At 48.0% G+C, this 23,228-nt stretch overlaps 17 non-coding genes across 17 annotated transcripts; 13 read left to right on the forward strand and 4 right to left on the reverse strand.

Annotated features, from left to right (window-relative positions):
- Window positions 1-1,336: 1,336 nt before the first annotated feature.
- LOC146310235 (5S ribosomal RNA) lies at window positions 1,337-1,455 on the reverse strand. Its single transcript, XR_014772520.1, has one exon. It is a non-coding gene; the product is annotated as a 5S ribosomal RNA (ribosomal RNA).
- Window positions 1,456-3,198: 1,743 nt separating this feature from the next.
- Window positions 3,199-3,317, reverse strand: LOC146310236 (5S ribosomal RNA). Its single transcript, XR_014772521.1, has one exon. It is a non-coding gene; the product is annotated as a 5S ribosomal RNA (ribosomal RNA).
- Window positions 3,318-5,071: 1,754 nt separating this feature from the next.
- On the reverse strand, window positions 5,072-5,190 carry LOC146310237 (5S ribosomal RNA). Its single transcript, XR_014772522.1, has one exon. It is a non-coding gene; the product is annotated as a 5S ribosomal RNA (ribosomal RNA).
- Window positions 5,191-6,938: 1,748 nt separating this feature from the next.
- LOC146310238 (5S ribosomal RNA) lies at window positions 6,939-7,057 on the reverse strand. Its single transcript, XR_014772523.1, has one exon. It is a non-coding gene; the product is annotated as a 5S ribosomal RNA (ribosomal RNA).
- A 1,605-nt stretch (window positions 7,058-8,662) lies between these two features.
- On the forward strand, window positions 8,663-8,733 carry trnag-gcc (transfer RNA glycine (anticodon GCC)). Its single transcript has one exon. It is a non-coding gene; the product is annotated as a tRNA-Gly (tRNA).
- A 340-nt stretch (window positions 8,734-9,073) lies between these two features.
- trnam-cau (transfer RNA methionine (anticodon CAU)) lies at window positions 9,074-9,146 on the forward strand. Its single transcript has one exon. It is a non-coding gene; the product is annotated as a tRNA-Met (tRNA).
- Window positions 9,147-11,090: 1,944 nt separating this feature from the next.
- Window positions 11,091-11,161, forward strand: trnag-gcc (transfer RNA glycine (anticodon GCC)). Its single transcript has one exon. It is a non-coding gene; the product is annotated as a tRNA-Gly (tRNA).
- Window positions 11,162-11,501: 340 nt separating this feature from the next.
- trnam-cau (transfer RNA methionine (anticodon CAU)) lies at window positions 11,502-11,574 on the forward strand. Its single transcript has one exon. It is a non-coding gene; the product is annotated as a tRNA-Met (tRNA).
- A 1,634-nt stretch (window positions 11,575-13,208) lies between these two features.
- trnag-gcc (transfer RNA glycine (anticodon GCC)) lies at window positions 13,209-13,279 on the forward strand. Its single transcript has one exon. It is a non-coding gene; the product is annotated as a tRNA-Gly (tRNA).
- Window positions 13,280-13,619: 340 nt separating this feature from the next.
- On the forward strand, window positions 13,620-13,692 carry trnam-cau (transfer RNA methionine (anticodon CAU)). Its single transcript has one exon. It is a non-coding gene; the product is annotated as a tRNA-Met (tRNA).
- Window positions 13,693-15,636: 1,944 nt separating this feature from the next.
- On the forward strand, window positions 15,637-15,707 carry trnag-gcc (transfer RNA glycine (anticodon GCC)). The gene has a single exon. It is a non-coding gene; the product is annotated as a tRNA-Gly (tRNA).
- A 340-nt stretch (window positions 15,708-16,047) lies between these two features.
- trnam-cau (transfer RNA methionine (anticodon CAU)) lies at window positions 16,048-16,120 on the forward strand. Its single transcript has one exon. It is a non-coding gene; the product is annotated as a tRNA-Met (tRNA).
- A 1,944-nt stretch (window positions 16,121-18,064) lies between these two features.
- On the forward strand, window positions 18,065-18,135 carry trnag-gcc (transfer RNA glycine (anticodon GCC)). The gene has a single exon. It is a non-coding gene; the product is annotated as a tRNA-Gly (tRNA).
- A 340-nt stretch (window positions 18,136-18,475) lies between these two features.
- trnam-cau (transfer RNA methionine (anticodon CAU)) lies at window positions 18,476-18,548 on the forward strand. Its single transcript has one exon. It is a non-coding gene; the product is annotated as a tRNA-Met (tRNA).
- Window positions 18,549-20,492: 1,944 nt separating this feature from the next.
- trnag-gcc (transfer RNA glycine (anticodon GCC)) lies at window positions 20,493-20,563 on the forward strand. The gene has a single exon. It is a non-coding gene; the product is annotated as a tRNA-Gly (tRNA).
- A 340-nt stretch (window positions 20,564-20,903) lies between these two features.
- On the forward strand, window positions 20,904-20,976 carry trnam-cau (transfer RNA methionine (anticodon CAU)). The gene has a single exon. It is a non-coding gene; the product is annotated as a tRNA-Met (tRNA).
- Window positions 20,977-22,920: 1,944 nt separating this feature from the next.
- Window positions 22,921-22,991, forward strand: trnag-gcc (transfer RNA glycine (anticodon GCC)). Its single transcript has one exon. It is a non-coding gene; the product is annotated as a tRNA-Gly (tRNA).
- Window positions 22,992-23,228: the final 237 nt, after the last annotated feature.

A 23,228-nucleotide genomic window follows, 5' to 3' on the forward strand; every position in this document is an offset into this window, starting at 1 on the left:
TTTGAAGGGATGGCGGTAGAGACTTGAAATCAAGCTCTGCATCCCCATTTGCGGACATTCCGGATGCGACGGTACCACCATCGAGTCTCTACGAGGTCGGGAAGTGGGTCAACCAGAACTCTGGTGCATACCTCCATGGGTTTTTGTGGATTAACTTTTGAAGGGAAAGTGATACAGACTTGAAACCAGGCTCTGGTCCCCCATTTTCGGACATTCCGGATCGAAAGGTACCACCATCGAGTCTCTACAGGCTCTGCACCCCCATAACTTGTCTGTACACACACACACACACACACACACACACACACACACAAGTGAACACATCAGAATGTTAGGTGGCTGTGATGTCATCAAAGGGAATGTGATGACGTCACAGACCCTGTGCTTTGATCTAGCATGGGCTCTGTGATGCCATCAGTGTTTAGGTCATAACCCTACCACCATGTCATTATCATACCTCGACATGTTTTCGGGGAATAACTTTTGAAGGGAAGGTGGTAGAGACTTGAAACCAAGCTCTGCACCCCCATTTGCGGACATTCCGGTTCCGATGGTACCACCATCGAGTCTCTACGACGTCAGGAAGTGGGTCAACCAGAACCTCGAGGACTCTGGTGCATACCTCGACACGTTTTCGGGGGATAACTTTTGAAGGGAAGGTGGTAGAGACTTGAAACCAAGCTCTGTCCCCCACCCCCCCTCCCCCCACCCCATTTGCAGACATTCCGGATCCAACGGTACCACCATCGAGTCTCTACGAGGTCGGGAAGTGGGTCAACCAGAACCTCACCACATCTACGGTAAGTGAGCTGCTGCACCCTTAAACCTGCTGTCCAACATGTCATAGACATTATTCTAAAAGCTGCAATTTAAAAATAAATCTGCAGATCATAGGCCATGTCTTTGACTATGTTTAAAGTTTCTGTGAGTTGAAGACAGCAGTTACACCTCCAAATGATACACATAACATTCATGTTGCAGAGAAAAATCTAATCAATGATGGGTATTTGGAAAATTTTATTAAATGATCTACAACTGTAGTTAATTTTGGAATAGTTTCTGTTGATGGACTGTATCGTATATACTTCTCAAGCTACATGCTATATGTATTTACATGAGCGCACACAGTCTTTGGGGAGTGAGAGACTATTGTTTTTGGAGCTAATCATCCAGAGTTAATGAGAGCAGAATTATTCTGAACAGTCAACTTATTCTCTTCTCTCCTTGAAATAAGGAATAGTTTTGTGAGGCTGATAACTGATGTACTTGAGAGTCCAGAGACATACAAAAATCTGCATCCACTGAGGAGGCAGCAGCGCCCTCTGCTGTTTGAAAAAGCTTACAGCACCTGGTATTCCCAGGCGGTCTCCCATCCAAGTACTAACCAGGCCCGACCCTGCTTAGCTTCCGAGATCGGACGAGATCGGGCGTGTTCAGGGTGGTATGGCCGTAAGCGAAGGAAGCAGGGACAAAGACACATTTTAAAGGTGCTGAGAAATCACACTGTGCAGACTTTGTGTATGAAAATGTAGAAATAGATTTAAAACATTTATTAATTCATATGTTTCTCAATTACCTTTTTAAAAAAAAACAAAACAAAAAAACCATTACGCGTATTTGTTGTTTTAGTCTTTTTTTTTAACCATATTTAGCTCACTAGCCAATCAGGTTTTCGGGGGATAACTTTTCAAGGGATGGTGATAGAGACTTGAAACCAAGCTCTGCACCCCCATTTGCGGACATTCCGGTTCCAATGGTACCACCATCGAGTCTCTACGAGGTCGGGAAGTGGGTCAACCAGAACCTCGAGGACTCTGGTGCATACCTCGACAGGTTTTCGGGGGATAACTTTTGAAGGGATGGCGGTAGAGACTTGAAATCAAGCTCTGCATCCCCATTTGCGGACATTCCGGATGCGACGGTACCACCATCGAGTCTCTACGAGGTCGGGAAGTGGGTCAACCAGAACTCTGGTGCATACCTCCATGGGTTTTTGTGGATTAACTTTTGAAGGGAAAGTGATACAGACTTGAAACCAGGCTCTGGCCCCCCATTTTCGGACATTCCGGATCGAAAGGTACCACCATCGAGTCTCTACAGGCTCTGCACCCCCATAACTTGTCTGTACACACACACACACACACACACCACACACACACACACACACACACACACACACACACAAGTGAACACATCAGAATGTTAGGTGGCTGTGATGTCATCAAAGGGAATGTGATGACGTCACAGACCCTGTGCTTTGATCTAGCATGGGCTCTGTGATGCCATCAGTGTTTAGGTCATAACCCTACCACCATGTCATTATCATACCTCGACATGTTTTCGGGGGATAACTTTTGAAGGGAAGGTGGTAGAGACTTGAAACCAAGCTCTGCACCCCCATTTGCGGACATTCCGGTTCCGATGGTACCACCATCGAGTCTCTACGACGTCAGGAAGTGGGTCAACCAGAACCTCGAGGACTCTGGTGCATACCTCGACACGTTTTCGGGGGATAACTTTTGAAGGGAAGGTGGTAGAGACTTGAAACCAAGCTCTGTCCCCCCCCCCCACCCCATTTGCAGACATTCCGGATCCAACGGTACCACCATCGAGTCTCTACGAGGTCGGGAAGTGGGTCAACCAGAACCTCACCACATCTACGGTAAGTGAGCTGCTGCACCCTTAAACCTGCTGTCCAACATGTCATAGACATTATTCTAAAAGCTGCAATTTAAAAATAAATCTGCAGATCATAGGCCATGTCTTTGACTATGTTTAAAGTTTCTGTGAGTTGAAGACAGCAGTTACACCTCCAAATGATACACATAACATTCATGTTGCAGAGAAAAATCTAATCAATGATGGGTATTTGGAAAATTTTATTAAATGATCTACAACTGTAGTTAATTTTGGAATAGTTTCTGTTGATGGACTGTATCGTATATACTTCTCAAGCTACATGCTATATGTATTTACATGAGCGCACACAGTCTTTGGGGAGTGAGAGACTATTGTTTTTGGAGCTAATCATCCAGAGTTAATGAGAGCAGAATTATTCTGAACAGTCAACTTATTCTCTTCTCTCCTTGAAATAAGGAATAGTTTTGTGAGGCTGATAACTGATGTACTTGAGAGTCCAGAGACATACAAAAATCTGCATCCACTGAGGAGGCAGCAGCGCCCTCTGCTGTTTGAAAAAGCTTACAGCACCTGGTATTCCCAGGCGGTCTCCCATCCAAGTACTAACCAGGCCCGACCCTGCTTAGCTTCCGAGATCGGACGAGATCGGGCGTGTTCAGGGTGGTATGGCCGTAAGCGAAGGAAGCAGGGACAAAGACACATTTTAAAGGTGCTGAGAAATCACACTGTGCAGACTTTGTGTATGAAAATGTAGAAATAGATTTAAAACATTTATTAATTCATATGTTTCTCAATTACCTTTTTAAAAAAAACAAAACAAAAAAACTATTACGCGTATTTGTTGTTTTAGTCTTTTTTTTTAACCATATTTAGCTCACTAGCCAATCAGGTTTTCGGGGGATAACTTTTCAAGGGATGGTGATAGAGACTTGAAACCAAGCTCTGCACCCCCATTTGCGGACATTCCGGTTCCAATGGTACCACCATCGAGTCTCTACGAGGTCGGGAAGTGGGTCAACCAGAACCTCGAGGACTCTGGTGCATACCTCGACGGGTTTTCGGGGGATAACTTTTGAAGGGATGGCGGTAGAGACTTGAAATCAAGCTCTGCATCCCCATTTGCGGACATTCCGGATGCGACGGTACCACCATCGAGTCTCTACGAGGTCGGGAAGTGGGTCAACCAGAACTCTGGTGCATACCTCCATGGGTTTTTGTGGATTAACTTTTGAAGGGAAAGTGATACAGACTTGAAACCAGGCTCTGGCCCCCCATTTTCGGACATTCCGGATCGAAAGGTACCACCATCGAGTCTCTACAGGCTCTGCACCCCCATAACTTGTCTGTACACACACACACACACACACACACACACACACCACACACACACACACACACACACAAGTGAACACATCAGAATGTTAGGTGGCTGTGATGTCATCAAAGGGAATGTGATGACGTCACAGACCCTGTGCTTTGATCTAGCATGGGCTCTGTGATGCCATCAGTGTTTAGGTCATAACCCTACCACCATGTCATTATCATACCTCGACATGTTTTCGGGGGATAACTTTTGAAGGGAAGGTGGTAGAGACTTGAAACCAAGCTCTGCACCCCCATTTGCGGACATTCCGGTTCCGATGGTACCACCATCGAGTCTCTACGACGTCAGGAAGTGGGTCAACCAGAACCTCGAGGACTCTGGTGCATACCTCGACACGTTTTCGGGGGATAACTTTTGAAGGGAAGGTGGTAGAGACTTGAAACCAAGCTCTGTCCCCCCCCCCCCCCCCCCTCCCCCCACCCCATTTGCAGACATTCCGGATCCAACGGTACCACCATCGAGTCTCTACGAGGTCGGGAAGTGGGTCAACCAGAACCTCACCACATCTACGGTAAGTGAGCTGCTGCACCCTTAAACCTGCTGTCCAACATGTCATAGACATTATTCTAAAAGCTGCAATTTAAAAATAAATCTGCAGATCATAGGCCATGTCTTTGACTATGTTTAAAGTTTCTGTGAGTTGAAGACAGCAGTTACACCTCCAAATGATACACATAACATTCATGTTGCAGAGAAAAATCTAATCAATGATGGGTATTTGGAAAATTTTATTAAATGATCTACAACTGTAGTTAATTTTGGAATAGTTTCTGTTGATGGACTGTATCGTATATACTTCTCAAGCTACATGCTATATGTATTTACATGAGCGCACACAGTCTTTGGGGAGTGAGAGACTATTGTTTTTGGAGCTAATCATCCAGAGTTAATGAGAGCAGAATTATTCTGAACAGTCAACTTATTCTCCTCTCTCCTTGAAATAAGGAATAGTTTTGTGAGGCTGATAACTGATGTACTTGAGAGTCCAGAGACATACAAAAATCTGCATCCACTGAGGAGGCAGCAGCGCCCTCTGCTGTTTGAAAAAGCTTACAGCACCTGGTATTCCCAGGCGGTCTCCCATCCAAGTACTAACCAGGCCCGACCCTGCTTAGCTTCCGAGATCGGACGAGATCGGGCGTGTTCAGGGTGGTATGGCCGTAAGCGAAGGAAGCAGGGACAAAGACACATTTTAAAGGTGCTGAGAAATCACACTGTGCAGACTTTGTGTATGAAAATGTAGAAATAGATTTAAAACATTTATTAATTCATATGTTTCTCAATTACCTTTTTAAAAAAAAACAAAACAAAAAAACCATTACGCGTATTTGTTGTTTTAGTCTTTTTTTTTAACCATATTTAGCTCACTAGCCAATCAGGTTTTCGGGGGATAACTTTTCAAGGGATGGTGATAGAGACTTGAAACCAAGCTCTGCACCCCCATTTGTGGACATTCCGGTTCCAATGGTACCACCATCGAGTCTCTACGAGGTCGGGAAGTGGGTCAACCAGAACCTCGAGGACTCTGGTGCATACCTCGACGGGTTTTCGGGGGATAACTTTTGAAGGGATGGCGGTAGAGACTTGAAATCAAGCTCTGCATCCCCATTTGCGGACATTCCGGATGCGACGGTACCACCATCGAGTCTCTACGAGGTCGGGAAGTGGGTCAACCAGAACTCTGGTGCATACCTCCATGGGTTTTTGTGGATTAACTTTTGAAGGGAAAGTGATACAGACTTGAAACCAGGCTCTGGCCCCCCATTTTCGGACATTCCGGATCGAAAGGTACCACCATCGAGTCTCTACAGGCTCTGCACCCCCATAACTTGTCTGTACACACACACACACACACACACACACACACCACACACACACACACACACACACACACACACAAGTGAACACATCAGAATGTTAGGTGGCTGTGATGTCATCAAAGGGAATGTGATGACGTCACAGACCCTGTGCTTTGATCTAGCATGGGCTCTGTGATGCCATCAGTGTTTAGGTCATAACCCTACCACCATGTCATTATCATACCTCGACATGTTTTCGGGGGATAACTTTTGAAGGGAAGGTGGTAGAGACTTGAAACCAAGCTCTGCACCCCCATTTGCGGACATTCCGGTTCCGATGGTACCACCATCGAGTCTCTACGACGTCAGGAAGTGGGTCAACCAGAACCTCGAGGACTCTGGTGCATACCTCGACACGTTTTCGGGGGATAACTTTTGAAGGGAAGGTGGTAGAGACTTGAAACCAAGCTCTGTCCCCCCCCCCCCACCCCATTTGCAGACATTCCGGATCCAACGGTACCACCATCGAGTCTCTACGAGGTCGGGAAGTGGGTCAACCAGAACCTCACCACATCTACGGTAAGTGAGCTGCTGCACCCTTAAACCTGCTGTCCAACATGTCATAGACATTATTCTAAAAGCTGCAATTTAAAAATAAATCTGCAGATCATAGGCCATGTCTTTGACTATGTTTAAAGTTTCTGTGAGTTGAAGACAGCAGTTACACCTCCAAATGATACACATAACATTCATGTTGCAGAGAAAAATCTAATCAATGATGGGTATTTGGAAAATTTTATTAAATGATCTACAACTGTAGTTAATTTTGGAATAGTTTCTGTTGATGGACTGTATCGTATATACTTCTCAAGCTACATGCTATATGTATTTACATGAGCGCACACAGTCTTTGGGGAGTGAGAGACTATTGTTTTTGGAGCTAATCATCCAGAGTTAATGAGAGCAGAATTATTCTGAACAGTCAACTTATTCTCTTCTCTCCTTGAAATAAGGAATAGTTTTGTGAGGCTGATAACTGATGTACTTGAGAGTCCAGAGACATACAAAAATCTGCATCCACTGAGGAGGCAGCAGCGCCCTCTGCTGTTTGAAAAAGCTTACAGCACCTGGTATTCCCAGGCGGTCTCCCATCCAAGTACTAACCAGGCCCGACCCTGCTTAGCTTCCGAGATCGGACGAGATCGGGCGTGTTCAGGGTGGTATGGCCGTAAGCGAAGGAAGCAGGGACAAAGACACATTTTAAAGGTGCTGAGAAATCACACTGTGCAGACTTTGTGTATGAAAATGTAGAAATAGATTTAAAACATTTATTAATTCATATGTTTCTCAATTACCTTTTTAAAAAAAACAAAACAAAAAAACTATTACGCGTATTTGTTGTTTTAGTCTTTTTTTTTAACCATATTTAGCTCACTACCCAATCAGGTTTTCGGGGGATAACTTTTCAAGGGATGGTGATAGAGACTTGAAACCAAGCTCTGCACCCCCATTTGCGGACATTCCGGTTCCAATGGTACCACCATCGAGTCTCTACGAGGTCGGGAAGTGGGTCAACCAGAACCTCGAGGACTCTGGTGCATACCTCGACGGGTTTTCGGGGGATAACTTTTGAAGGGATGGCGGTAGAGACTTGAAATCAAGCTCTGCATCCCCATTTGCGGACATTCCGGATGCGACGGTACCACCATCGAGTCTCTACGAGGTCGGGAAGTGGGTCAACCAGAACTCTGGTGCATACCTCCATGGGTTTTTGTGGATTAACTTTTGAAGGGAAAGTGATACAGACTTGAAACCAGGCTCTGGCCCCCCATTTTCGGACATTCCGGATCGAAAGGTACCACCATCGAGTCTCTACAGGCTCTGCACCCCCATAACTTGTCTGTACACACACACACACACACACACACACACACACCACACACACACACACACACACACAAGTGAACACATCAGAATGTTAGGTGGCTGTGATGTCATCAAAGGGAATGTGATGACGTCACAGACCCTGTGCTTTGATCTAGCATGGGCTCTGTGATGCCATCAGTGTTTAGGTCATAACCCTACCACCATGTCATTATCATACCTCGACATGTTTTCGGGGGATAACTTTTGAAGGGAAGGTGGTAGAGACTTGAAACCAAGCTCTGCACCCCCATTTGCGGACATTCCGGTTCCGATGGTACCACCATCGAGTCTCTACGACGTCAGGAAGTGGGTCAACCAGAACCTCGAGGACTCTGGTGCATACCTCGACACGTTTTCGGGGGATAACTTTTGAAGGAAAGGTGGTAGAGACTTGAAACCAAGCTCTGTCCCCCCCCCCCCTCCACAAACCAAGCATGGCCTTTGATCTGTGACATCATCGATGATGTCACAAACCAAGCATGACAGCCCACACGCTTTGATCTGTGACATCATCAGTGATCTTACAGAAGTTAAAAAAAACAAAAATCAGATCAATAATGTGTTTAAAGCCGTTTCCACAGAAAACAGCCAACGTCAACCGACAGTGTCGGCATGTACTTTTGCTGACCCTGGCCGTGCACTTTCACGCTAATTCTTGTCCGTTTTCGCTGTATCCAACCAGGAGACTGAAGAAGTCACATCCATGTCACCCCATTTGCTCTGCGAAGGGCCGCAGAGTTGGACATATCTCACAGAAGGCCTGGACTCAGAGGTACGGGAACTTTTTAGGTAAGGGACAGAGGAAAAACGGTCAGACACACAACTTGCAAAATTTCTGCACCCGTGAGAGCAAACGCCTTTTCCGATGTCAACAGGTGTCGTTGGTGTAGCGGCAGCCGTCGTGTTGGTGCATGCATTGGTGGTTCAGTGGTAGAATTCTCGCCTGCCACGCGGGAGACCCGGGTCCGATTCCCGGCCAATGCAACGCAACATTTGGGCACGCTGGGTAGCCAGTACCAACTTTGTGCCCTAAATGGAAGTAGAATACTTTGACTACAAGTACCCCTTCCTGTAATTTGCAAGAGGCCTGTGCCTGACCATTTGAAACATCAAGTTGCGTGCCAGTCCACGTTCCCAAATGGACAATGTCATGAGGTGGCTCGAAAGTCTTTGTTGAGGGCATCTCAGACACAGTAATACATCTTATGTTTGCATTTTTTGCAGGCGTATGATGCACATTTGTGTGAAGGACAACCGGTGCTCTCTGTTTATGCTAGACAAAAGAACCTTTGGCTTTTACTCATCAAGTTTAACTGCTTTTCGGGCCTCGTTGGCGCAGTAGGCAGCGCGTCAGTCTCATAATCTGAAGGTCGTGAGTTCGAGCCTCACACGGGGCATGGCTTTTGTTATGTGTCCAGCATGGAAATATCTGCAGTCTTCTGCCCACCAGAACGCACAACTGTATGACCCCTGCCTGCCAATGCTGTTTGAACATGCAGTGGTGGTTCAGCGGGGGAATTCTCGCCTGCCAGGCGGGAGATGGCCGGCCAGTGCAACAGACTATCTGGGCCTGTTCTACTGTACAGCTTGTTTAGTTGCCACCACTACCTTTGTGCGCTAAAAGAAGGCAGAACTATTTTACCACAAGTGCCCCTTCCTGTACCTACCAAGACACGGTCTTGCCTGAAGTTGCTTGAATTGGTGAGATGTTATTTCACCTTGTTTACACAGGGAAGCACAAAGGATTCTGCCAGTCGACGCATTCAGGAGATGGTGTGGTAAATCAGTGGTTCCCTCCACTTCGTTGGCTAAAGAAACTTAAAATAAGAGAAGAAGAGGGAAAAAAAGAAAATGTTGGGAACCAACGAGTTACATCATCGGTGACAAAAAGCCACAGGTTGACCCTGTTATTAAAGCGCACAGGCGGTGACATCGGTGAGGTCTGTTGGGGACAGATGTCTCGCACGCACGCTCACACACGTCTGCTTACCAAGACGCAGTGAGACTCCACGGGGCTCCTACAGCCCACGGCAACAGAGGAGGGGACAAAGCGAGTTGAGCCCAGCTTTCTCAAGGCCGGTTAATGCACGCTGACTTTGGGTCAGAGCGGGAAACTCTGGCGATCGCCAGCGGCTCAACTCGTTCACCTCTGAACGTGTGGGGGAGGTCCGCGCCACGCATCCCATCTAAGGGAGCCGGGTCGACTCCAGCTCGGTCCATATCATCTTCTCAAGATCTATTCATAAACTTCTGAAGCAGTGACATCATCATGACATCGCAGGAGAAGTTCATAGCCTACCAGGGAAATCATGGATGATGTCACAAACCAAGCATGGCAGCCCACAGGCTTTGATCTGTGACATCATGGATGATGTCACAAACCAAGCATGGCAGCCCACAGCCTTTGATCTGTGACATCATGGATGATGTCACAAACCAAGCATGGCCTTTGATCTGTGACATCATCTATGATGTCACAAACCAAGCATGGCAGCCCACAGGCTTTGATCTGTGACATCATCGATGATGTCACAAACCAAGCATGGCAGCCCACACGCTTTGATCTGTGACATCATCGATGATGTCACAAACCAAGCATGGCAGCCCACAGGCTTTGATCTGTGACATCATCGATGATGTCACAAACCAAGCATGACAGCCCACAGGCTTTGATCTGTGACATCATGGATGATGTCACAAACCAAGCATGGCCTTTGATCTGTGACATCATCTATGATGTCACAAACCAAGCATGGCAGCCCACAGGCTTTGATCTGTGACATCATCGATGATGTCACAAACCAAGCATGGCCTTTGATCTGTGACATCATCGATGATGTCACAAACCAAGCATGGCAGCCCACAGGCTTAGATCTGTGACATCATCGATGATGTCACAAACCAAGCATGACAGCCCACACGCTTTGATCTGTGACATCATCAGTGATCTTACAGAAGTTAAAAAAAACAAAAATCAGATCAATAATGTGTTTAAAGCCGTTTCCACAGAAAACAGCCAACGTCAACCGACAGTGTCGGCATGTACTTTTGCTGACCCTGGCCGTGCACTTTCACGCTAATTCTTGTCCGTTTTCGCTGTATCCAACCAGGAGACTGAAGAAGTCACATCCATGTCACCCCATTTGCTCTGCGAAGGGCCGCAGAGTTGGACATATCTCACAGAAGGCCTGGACTCAGAGGTACGGGAACTTTTTAGGTAAGGGACAGAGGAAAAACGGTCAGACACACAACTTGCAAAATTTCTGCACCCGTGAGAGCAAACGCCTTTTCCGATGTCAACAGGTGTCGTTGGTGTAGCGGCAGCCGTCGTGTTGGTGCATGCATTGGTGGTTCAGTGGTAGAATTCTCGCCTGCCACGCGGGAGACCCGGGTCCGATTCCCGGCCAATGCAACGCAACATTTGGGCACGCTGGGTAGCCAGTACCAACTTTGTGCCCTAAATGGAAGTAGAATACTTTGACTACAAGTACCCCTTCCTGTAATTTGCAAGAGGCCTGTGCCTGACCATTTGAAACATCAAGTTGCGTGCCAGTCCACGTTCCCAAATGGACAATGTCATGAGGTGGCTCGAAAGTCTTTGTTGAGGGCATCTCAGACACAGTAATACATCTTATGTTTGCATTTTTTGCAGGCGTATGATGCACATTTGTGTGAAGGACAACCGGTGCTCTCTGTTTATGCTAGACAAAAGAACCTTTGGCTTTTACTCATCAAGTTTAACTGCTTTTCGGGCCTCGTTGGCGCAGTAGGCAGCGCGTCAGTCTCATAATCTGAAGGTCGTGAGTTCGAGCCTCACACGGGGCATGGCTTTTGTTATGTGTCCAGCATGGAAATATCTGCAGTCTTCTGCCCACCAGAACGCACAACTGTATGACCCCTGCCTGCCAATGCTGTTTGAACATGCAGTGGTGGTTCAGCGGGGGAATTCTCGCCTGCCAGGCGGGAGATGGCCGGCCAGTGCAACAGACTATCTGGGCCTGTTCTACTGTACAGCTTGTTTAGTTGCCACCACTACCTTTGTGCGCTAAAAGAAGGCAGAACTATTTTACCACAAGTGCCCCTTCCTGTACCTACCAAGACACGGTCTTGCCTGAAGTTGCTTGAATTGGTGAGATGTTATTTCACCTTGTTTACACAGGGAAGCACAAAGGATTCTGCCAGTCGACGCATTCAGGAGATGGTGTGGTAAATCAGTGGTTCCCTCCACTTCGTTGGCTAAAGAAACTTAAAATAAGAGAAGAAGAGGGAAAAAAAGAAAATGTTGGGAACCAACGAGTTACATCATCGGTGACAAAAAGCCACAGGTTGACCCTGTTATTAAAGCGCACAGGCGGTGACATCGGTGAGGTCTGTTGGGGACAGATGTCTCGCACGCACGCTCACACACGTCTGCTTACCAAGACGCAGTGAGACTCCACGGGGCTCCTACAGCCCACGGCAACAGAGGAGGGGACAAAGCGAGTTGAGCCCAGCTTTCTCAAGGCCGGTTAATGCACGCTGACTTTGGGTCAGAGCGGGAAACTCTGGCGATCGCCAGCGGCTCAACTCGTTCACCTCTGAACGTGTGGGGGAGGTCCGCGCCATGCATCCCATCTAAGGGAGCCGGGTCGACTCCAGCTCGGTCCATATCATCTTCTCAAGATCTATTCATAAACTTCTGAAGCAGTGACATCATCATGACATCGCAGGAGAAGCTCATAGCCTACCAGGGAAATCATGGATGATGTCACAAACCAAGCATGGCAGCCCACAGGCTTTGATCTGTGACATCATGGATGATGTCACAAACCAAGCATGGCAGCCCACAGCCTTTGATCTGTGACATCATGGATGATGTCACAAACCAAGCATGGCCTTTGATCTGTGACATCATCTATGATGTCACAAACCAAGCATGGCAGCCCACAGGCTTTGATCTGTGACATCATCGATGATGTCACAAACCAAGCATGGCAGCCCACAGGCTTAGATCTGTGACATCATCGATGATGTCACAAACCAAGCATGACAGCCCACACGCTTTGATCTGTGACATCATCAGTGATCTTACAGAAGTTAAAAAAAACAAAAATCAGATCAATAATGTGTTTAAAGCCGTTTCCACAGAAAACAGCCAACGTCAACCGACAGTGTCGGCATGTACTTTTGCTGACCCTGGCCGTGCACTTTCACGCTAATTCTTGTCCGTTTTCGCTGTATCCAACCAGGAGACTGAAGAAGTCACATCCATGTCACCCCATTTGCTCTGCGAAGGGCCGCAGAGTTGGACATATCTCACAGAAGGCCTGGACTCAGAGGTACGGGAACTTTTTAGGTAAGGGACAGAGGAAAAACGGTCAGACACACAACTTGCAAAATTTCTGCACCCGTGAGAGCAAACGCCTTTTCCGATGTCAACAGGTGTCGTTGGTGTAGCGGCAGCCGTCGTGTTGGTGCATGCATTGGTGGTTCAGTGGTAGAATTCTCGCCTGCCACGCGGGAGACCCGGGTCCGATTCCCGGCCAATGCAACGCAACATTTGGGCACGCTGGGTAGCCAGTACCAACTTTGTGCCCTAAATGGAAGTAGAATACTTTGACTACAAGTACCCCTTCCTGTAATTTGCAAGAGGCCTGTGCCTGACCATTTGAAACATCAAGTTGCGTGCCAGTCCACGTTCCCAAATGGACAATGTCATGAGGTGGCTCAAAAGTCTTTGTTGAGGGCATCTCAGACACAGTAATACATCTTATGTTTGCATTTTTTGCAGGCGTATGATGCACATTTGTGTGAAGGACAACCGGTGCTCTCTGTTTATGCTAGACAAAAGAACCTTTGGCTTTTACTCATCAAGTTTAACTGCTTTTCGGGCCTCGTTGGCGCAGTAGGCAGCGCGTCAGTCTCATAATCTGAAGGTCGTGAGTTCGAGCCTCACACGGGGCATGGCTTTTGTTATGTGTCCAGCATGGAAATATCTGCAGTCTTCTGCCCACCAGAACGCACAACTGTATGACCCCTGCCTGCCAATGCTGTTTGAACATGCAGTGGTGGTTCAGCGGGGGAATTCTCGCCTGCCAGGCGGGAGATGGCCGGCCAGTGCAACAGACTATCTGGGCCTGTTCTACTGTACAGCTTGTTTAGTTGCCACCACTACCTTTGTGCGCTAAAAGAAGGCAGAACTATTTTACCACAAGTGCCCCTTCCTGTACCTACCAAGACACGGTCTTGCCTGAAGTTGCTTGAATTGGTGAGATGTTATTTCACCTTGTTTACACAGGGAAGCACAAAGGATTCTGCCAGTCGACGCATTCAGGAGATGGTGTGGTAAATCAGTGGTTCCCTCCACTTCGTTGGCTAAAGAAACTTAAAATAAGAGAAGAAGAGGGAAAAAAAGAAAATGTTGGGAACCAACGAGTTACATCATCGGTGACAAAAAGCCACAGGTTGACCCTGTTATTAAAGCGCACAGGCGGTGACATCGGTGAGGTCTGTTGGGGACAGATGTCTCGCACGCACGCTCACACACGTCTGCTTACCAAGACGCAGTGAGACTCCACGGGGCTCCTACAGCCCACGGCAACAGAGGAGGGGACAAAGCGAGTTGAGCCCAGCTTTCTCAAGGCCGGTTAATGCACGCTGACTTTGGGTCAGAGCGGGAAACTCTGGCGATCGCCAGCGGCTCAACTCGTTCACCTCTGAACGTGTGGGGGAGGTCCGCGCCACGCATCCCATCTAAGGGAGCCGGGTCGACTCCAGCTCGGTCCATATCATCTTCTCAAGATCTATTCATAAACTTCTGAAGCAGTGACATCATCATGACATCGCAGGAGAAGCTCATAGCCTACCAGGGAAATCATGGATGATGTCACAAACCAAGCATGGCAGCCCACAGGCTTTGATCTGTGACATCATGGATGATGTCACAAACCAAGCATGGCAGCCCACAGCCTTTGATCTGTGACATCATGGATGATGTCACAAACCAAGCATGGCCTTTGATCTGTGACATCATCTATGATGTCACAAACCAAGCATGGCAGCCCACAGGCTTTGATCTGTGACATCATCGATGATGTCACAAACCAAGCATGGCAGCCCACACGCTTTGATCTGTGACATCATCGATGATGTCACAAACCAAGCATGGCAGCCCACAGGCTTTGATCTGTGACATCATCGATGATGTCACAAACCAAGCATGACAGCCCACAGGCTTTGATCTGTGACATCATGGATGATGTCACAAACCAAGCATGGCCTTTGATCTGTGACATCATCTATGATGTCACAAACCAAGCATGGCAGCCCACAGGCTTTGATCTGTGACATCATCGATGATGTCACAAACCAAGCATGGCCTTTGATCTGTGACATCATCGATGATGTCACAAACCAAGCATGGCAGCCCACAGGCTTAGATCTGTGACATCATCGATGATGTCACAAACCAAGCATGACAGCCCACACGCTTTGATCTGTGACATCATCAGTGATCTTACAGAAGTTAAAAAAAACAAAAATCAGATCAATAATGTGTTTAAAGCCGTTTCCACAGAAAACAGCCAACGTCAACCGACAGTGTCGGCATGTACTTTTGCTGACCCTGGCCGTGCACTTTCACGCTAATTCTTGTCCGTTTTCGCTGTATCCAACCAGGAGACTGAAGAAGTCACATCCATGTCACCCCATTTGCTCTGCGAAGGGCCGCAGAGTTGGACATATCTCACAGAAGGCCTGGACTCAGAGGTACGGGAACTTTTTAGGTAAGGGACAGAGGAAAAACGGTCAGACACACAACTTGCAAAATTTCTGCACCCGTGAGAGCAAACGCCTTTTCCGATGTCAACAGGTGTCGTTGGTGTAGCGGCAGCCGTCGTGTTGGTGCATGCATTGGTGGTTCAGTGGTAGAATTCTCGCCTGCCACGCGGGAGACCCGGGTCCGATTCCCGGCCAATGCAACGCAACATTTGGGCACGCTGGGTAGCCAGTACCAACTTTGTGCCCTAAATGGAAGTAGAATACTTTGACTACAAGTACCCCTTCCTGTAATTTGCAAGAGGCCTGTGCCTGACCATTTGAAACATCAAGTTGCGTGCCAGTCCACGTTCCCAAATGGACAATGTCATGAGGTGGCTCAAAAGTCTTTGTTGAGGGCATCTCAGACACAGTAATACATCTTATGTTTGCATTTTTTGCAGGCGTATGATGCACATTTGTGTGAAGGACAACCGGTGCTCTCTGTTTATGCTAGACAAAAGAACCTTTGGCTTTTACTCATCAAGTTTAACTGCTTTTCGGGCCTCGTTGGCGCAGTAGGCAGCGCGTCAGTCTCATAATCTGAAGGTCGTGAGTTCGAGCCTCACACGGGGCATGGCTTTTGTTATGTGTCCAGCATGGAAATATCTGCAGTCTTCTGCCCACCAGAACGCACAACTGTATGACCCCTGCCTGCCAATGCTGTTTGAACATGCAGTGGTGGTTCAGCGGGGGAATTCTCGCCTGCCAGGCGGGAGATGGCCGGCCAGTGCAACAGACTATCTGGGCCTGTTCTACTGTACAGCTTGTTTAGTTGCCACCACTACCTTTGTGCGCTAAAAGAAGGCAGAACTATTTTACCACAAGTGCCCCTTCCTGTACCTACCAAGACACGGTCTTGCCTGAAGTTGCTTGAATTGGTGAGATGTTATTTCACCTTGTTTACACAGGGAAGCACAAAGGATTCTGCCAGTCGACGCATTCAGGAGATGGTGTGGTAAATCAGTGGTTCCCTCCACTTCGTTGGCTAAAGAAACTTAAAATAAGAGAAGAAGAGGGAAAAAAAGAAAATGTTGGGAACCAACGAGTTACATCATCGGTGACAAAAAGCCACAGGTTGACCCTGTTATTAAAGCGCACAGGCGGTGACATCGGTGAGGTCTGTTGGGGACAGATGTCTCGCACGCACGCTCACACACGTCTGCTTACCAAGACGCAGTGAGACTCCACGGGGCTCCTACAGCCCACGGCAACAGAGGAGGGGACAAAGCGAGTTGAGCCCAGCTTTCTCAAGGCCGGTTAATGCACGCTGACTTTGGGTCAGAGCGGGAAACTCTGGCGATCGCCAGCGGCTCAACTCGTTCACCTCTGAACGTGTGGGGGAGGTCCGCGCCACGCATCCCATCTAAGGGAGCCGGGTCGACTCCAGCTCGGTCCATATCATCTTCTCAAGATCTATTCATAAACTTCTGAAGCAGTGACATCATCATGACATCGCAGGAGAAGCTCATAGCCTACCAGGGAAATCATGGATGATGTCACAAACCAAGCATGGCAGCCCACAGGCTTTGATCTGTGACATCATGGATGATGTCACAAACCAAGCATGGCAGCCCACAGCCTTTGATCTGTGACATCATGGATGATGTCACAAACCAAGCATGGCCTTTGATCTGTGACATCATCTATGATGTCACAAACCAAGCATGGCAGCCCACAGGCTTTGATCTGTGACATCATCGATGATGTCACAAACCAAGCATGGCAGCCCACACGCTTTGATCTGTGACATCATCGATGATGTCACAAACCAAGCATGGCAGCCCACAGGCTTTGATCTGTGACATCATCGATGATGTCACAAACCAAGCATGACAGCCCACAGGCTTTGATCTGTGACATCATGGATGATGTCACAAACCAAGCATGGCCTTTGATCTGTGACATCATCTATGATGTCACAAACCAAGCATGGCAGCCCACAGGCTTTGATCTGTGACATCATCGATGATGTCACAAACCAAGCATGGCCTTTGATCTGTGACATCATCGATGATGTCACAAACCAAGCATGGCAGCCCACAGGCTTAGATCTGTGACATCATCGATGATGTCACAAACCAAGCATGACAGCCCACACGCTTTGATCTGTGACATCATCAGTGATCTTACAGAAGTTAAAAAAAACAAAAATCAGATCAATAATGTGTTTAAAGCCGTTTCCACAGAAAACAGCCAACGTCAACCGACAGTGTCGGCATGTACTTTTGCTGACCCTGGCCGTGCACTTTCACGCTAATTCTTGTCCGTTTTCGCTGTATCCAACCAGGAGACTGAAGAAGTCACATCCATGTCACCCCATTTGCTCTGCGAAGGGCCGCAGAGTTGGACATATCTCACAGAAGGCCTGGACTCAGAGGTACGGGAACTTTTTAGGTAAGGGACAGAGGAAAAACGGTCAGACACACAACTTGCAAAATTTCTGCACCCGTGAGAGCAAACGCCTTTTCCGATGTCAACAGGTGTCGTTGGTGTAGCGGCAGCCGTCGTGTTGGTGCATGCATTGGTGGTTCAGTGGTAGAATTCTCGCCTGCCACGCGGGAGACCCGGGTCCGATTCCCGGCCAATGCAACGCAACATTTGGGCACGCTGGGTAGCCAGTACCAACTTTGTGCCCTAAATGGAAGTAGAATACTTTGACTACAAGTACCCCTTCCTGTAATTTGCAAGAGGCCTGTGCCTGACCATTTGAAACATCAAGTTGCGTGCCAGTCCACGTTCCCAAATGGACAATGTCATGAGGTGGCTCGAAAGTCTTTGTTGAGGGCATCTCAGACACAGTAATACATCTTATGTTTGCATTTTTTGCAGGCGTATGATGCACATTTGTGTGAAGGACAACCGGTGCTCTCTGTTTATGCTAGACAAAAGAACCTTTGGCTTTTACTCATCAAGTTTAACTGCTTTTCGGGCCTCGTTGGCGCAGTAGGCAGCGCGTCAGTCTCATAATCTGAAGGTCGTGAGTTCGAGCCTCACACGGGGCATGGCTTTTGTTATGTGTCCAGCATGGAAATATCTGCAGTCTTCTGCCCACCAGAACGCACAACTGTATGACCCCTGCCTGCCAATGCTGTTTGAACATGCAGTGGTGGTTCAGCGGGGGAATTCTCGCCTGCCAGGCGGGAGATGGCCGGCCAGTGCAACAGACTATCTGGGCCTGTTCTACTGTACAGCTTGTTTAGTTGCCACCACTACCTTTGTGCGCTAAAAGAAGGCAGAACTATTTTACCACAAGTGCCCCTTCCTGTACCTACCAAGACACGGTCTTGCCTGAAGTTGCTTGAATTGGTGAGATGTTATTTCACCTTGTTTACACAGGGAAGCACAAAGGATTCTGCCAGTCGACGCATTCAGGAGATGGTGTGGTAAATCAGTGGTTCCCTCCACTTCGTTGGCTAAAGAAACTTAAAATAAGAGAAGAAGAGGGAAAAAAAGAAAATGTTGGGAACCAACGAGTTACATCATCGGTGACAAAAAGCCACAGGTTGACCCTGTTATTAAAGCGCACAGGCGGTGACATCGGTGAGGTCTGTTGGGGACAGATGTCTCGCACGCACGCTCACACACGTCTGCTTACCAAGACGCAGTGAGACTCCACGGGGCTCCTACAGCCCACGGCAACAGAGGAGGGGACAAAGCGAGTTGAGCCCAGCTTTCTCAAGGCCGGTTAATGCACGCTGACTTTGGGTCAGAGCGGGAAACTCTGGCGATCGCCAGCGGCTCAACTCGTTCACCTCTGAACGTGTGGGGGAGGTCCGCGCCACGCATCCCATCTAAGGGAGCCGGGTCGACTCCAGCTCGGTCCATATCATCTTCTCAAGATCTATTCATAAACTTCTGAAGCAGTGACATCATCATGACATCGCAGGAGAAGCTCATAGCCTACCAGGGAAATCATGGATGATGTCACAAACCAAGCATGGCAGCCCACAGGCTTTGATCTGTGACATCATGGATGATGTCACAAACCAAGCATGGCAGCCCACAGCCTTTGATCTGTGACATCATGGATGATGTCACAAACCAAGCATGGCCTTTGATCTGTGACATCATCTATGATGTCACAAACCAAGCATGGCAGCCCACAGGCTTTGATCTGTGACATCATCGATGATGTCACAAACCAAGCATGGCAGCCCACACGCTTTGATCTGTGACATCATCGATGATGTCACAAACCAAGCATGGCAGCCCACAGGCTTTGATCTGTGACATCATCGATGATGTCACAAACCAAGCATGACAGCCCACAGGCTTTGATCTGTGACATCATGGATGATGTCACAAACCAAGCATGGCCTTTGATCTGTGACATCATCTATGATGTCACAAACCAAGCATGGCAGCCCACAGGCTTTGATCTGTGACATCATCGATGATGTCACAAACCAAGCATGGCCTTTGATCTGTGACATCATCGATGATGTCACAAACCAAGCATGGCAGCCCACAGGCTTAGATCTGTGACATCATCGATGATGTCACAAACCAAGCATGACAGCCCACACGCTTTGATCTGTGACATCATCAGTGATCTTACAGAAGTTAAAAAAAACAAAAATCAGATCAATAATGTGTTTAAAGCCGTTTCCACAGAAAACAGCCAACGTCAACCGACAGTGTCGGCATGTACTTTTGCTGACCCTGGCCGTGCACTTTCACGCTAATTCTTGTCCGTTTTCGCTGTATCCAACCAGGAGACTGAAGAAGTCACATCCATGTCACCCCATTTGCTCTGCGAAGGGCCGCAGAGTTGGACATATCTCACAGAAGGCCTGGACTCAGAGGTACGGGAACTTTTTAGGTAAGGGACAGAGGAAAAACGGTCAGACACACAACTTGCAAAATTTCTGCACCCGTGAGAGCAAACGCCTTTTCCGATGTCAACAGGTGTCGTTGGTGTAGCGGCAGCCGTCGTGTTGGTGCATGCATTGGTGGTTCAGTGGTAGAATTCTCGCCTGCCACGCGGGAGACCCGGGTCCGATTCCCGGCCAATGCAACGCAACATTTGGGCACGCTGGGTAGCCAGTACCAACTTTGTGCCCTAAATGGAAGTAGAATACTTTGACTACAAGTACCCCTTCCTGTAATTTGCAAGAGGCCTGTGCCTGACCATTTGAAACATCAAGTTGCGTGCCAGTCCACGTTCCCAAATGGACAATGTCATGAGGTGGCTCAAAAGTCTTTGTTGAGGGCATCTCAGACACAGTAATACATCTTATGTTTGCATTTTTTGCAGGCGTATGATGCACATTTGTGTGAAGGACAACCGGTGCTCTCTGTTTATGCTAGACAAAAGAACCTTTGGCTTTTACTCATCAAGTTTAACTGCTTTTCGGGCCTCGTTGGCGCAGTAGGCAGCGCGTCAGTCTCATAATCTGAAGGTCGTGAGTTCGAGCCTCACACGGGGCATGGCTTTTGTTATGTGTCCAGCATGGAAATATCTGCAGTCTTCTGCCCACCAGAACGCACAACTGTATGACCCCTGCCTGCCAATGCTGTTTGAACATGCAGTGGTGGTTCAGCGGGGGAATTCTCGCCTGCCAGGCGGGAGATGGCCGGCCAGTGCAACAGACTATCTGGGCCTGTTCTACTGTACAGCTTGTTTAGTTGCCACCACTACCTTTGTGCGCTAAAAGAAGGCAGAACTATTTTACCACAAGTGCCCCTTCCTGTACCTACCAAGACACGGTCTTGCCTGAAGTTGCTTGAATTGGTGAGATGTTATTTCACCTTGTTTACACAGGGAAGCACAAAGGATTCTGCCAGTCGACGCATTCAGGAGATGGTGTGGTAAATCAGTGGTTCCCTCCACTTCGTTGGCTAAAGAAACTTAAAATAAGAGAAGAAGAGGGAAAAAAAGAAAATGTTGGGAACCAACGAGTTACATCATCGGTGACAAAAAGCCACAGGTTGACCCTGTTATTAAAGCGCACAGGCGGTGACATCGGTGAGGTCTGTTGGGGACAGATGTCTCGCACGCACGCTCACACACGTCTGCTTACCAAGACGCAGTGAGACTCCACGGGGCTCCTACAGCCCACGGCAACAGAGGAGGGGACAAAGCGAGTTGAGCCCAGCTTTCTCAAGGCCGGTTAATGCACGCTGACTTTGGGTCAGAGCGGGAAACTCTGGCGATCGCCAGCGGCTCAACTCGTTCACCTCTGAACGTGTGGGGGAGGTCCGCGCCACGCATCCCATCTAAGGGAGCCGGGTCGACTCCAGCTCGGTCCATATCATCTTCTCAAGATCTATTCATAAACTTCTGAAGCAGTGACATCATCATGACATCGCAGGAGAAGCTCATAGCCTACCAGGGAAATCATGGATGATGTCACAAACCAAGCATGGCAGCCCACAGGCTTTGATCTGTGACATCATGGATGATGTCACAAACCAAGCATGGCAGCCCACAGCCTTTGATCTGTGACATCATGGATGATGTCACAAACCAAGCATGGCCTTTGATCTGTGACATCATCTATGATGTCACAAACCAAGCATGGCAGCCCACAGGCTTTGATCTGTGACATCATCGATGATGTCACAAACCAAGCATGGCAGCCCACACGCTTTGATCTGTGACATCATCGATGATGTCACAAACCAAGCATGGCAGCCCACAGGCTTTGATCTGTGACATCATCGATGATGTCACAAACCAAGCATGACAGCCCACAGGCTTTGATCTGTGACATCATGGATGATGTCACAAACCAAGCATGGCCTTTGATCTGTGACATCATCTATGATGTCACAAACCAAGCATGGCAGCCCACAGGCTTTGATCTGTGACATCATCGATGATGTCACAAACCAAGCATGGCCTTTGATCTGTGACATCATCGATGATGTCACAAACCAAGCATGGCAGCCCACAGGCTTAGATCTGTGACATCATCGATGATGTCACAAACCAAGCATGACAGCCCACACGCTTTGATCTGTGACATCATCAGTGATCTTACAGAAGTTAAAAAAAACAAAAATCAGATCAATAATGTGTTTAAAGCCGTTTCCACAGAAAACAGCCAACGTCAACCGACAGTGTCGGCATGTACTTTTGCTGACCCTGGCCGTGCACTTTCACGCTAATTCTTGTCCGTTTTCGCTGTATCCAACCAGGAGACTGAAGAAGTCACATCCATGTCACCCCATTTGCTCTGCGAAGGGCCGCAGAGTTGGACATATCTCACAGAAGGCCTGGACTCAGAGGTACGGGAACTTTTTAGGTAAGGGACAGAGGAAAAACGGTCAGACACACAACTTGCAAAATTTCTGCACCCGTGAGAGCAAACGCCTTTTCCGATGTCAACAGGTGTCGTTGGTGTAGCGGCAGCCGTCGTGTTGGTGCATGCATTGGTGGTTCAGTGGTAGAATTCTCGCCTGCCACGCGGGAGACCCGGGTCCGATTCCCGGCCAATGCAACGCAACATTTGGGCACGCTGGGTAGCCAGTACCAACTTTGTGCCCTAAATGGAAGTAGAATACTTTGACTACAAGTACCCCTTCCTGTAATTTGCAAGAGGCCTGTGCCTGACCATTTGAAACATCAAGTTGCGTGCCAGTCCACGTTCCCAAATGGACAATGTCATGAGGTGGCTCAAAAGTCTTTGTTGAGGGCATCTCAGACACAGTAATACATCTTATGTTTGCATTTTTTG

The sequence above is a fragment of the Lutjanus erythropterus genome, chromosome 19 (genome assembly GCF_056507025.1).
Source record: "Lutjanus erythropterus isolate fLutEry1 chromosome 19, fLutEry1.hap2, whole genome shotgun sequence".
Classification (NCBI taxonomy): Eukaryota; Metazoa; Chordata; class Actinopteri; order Lutjaniformes; family Lutjanidae; genus Lutjanus; species Lutjanus erythropterus.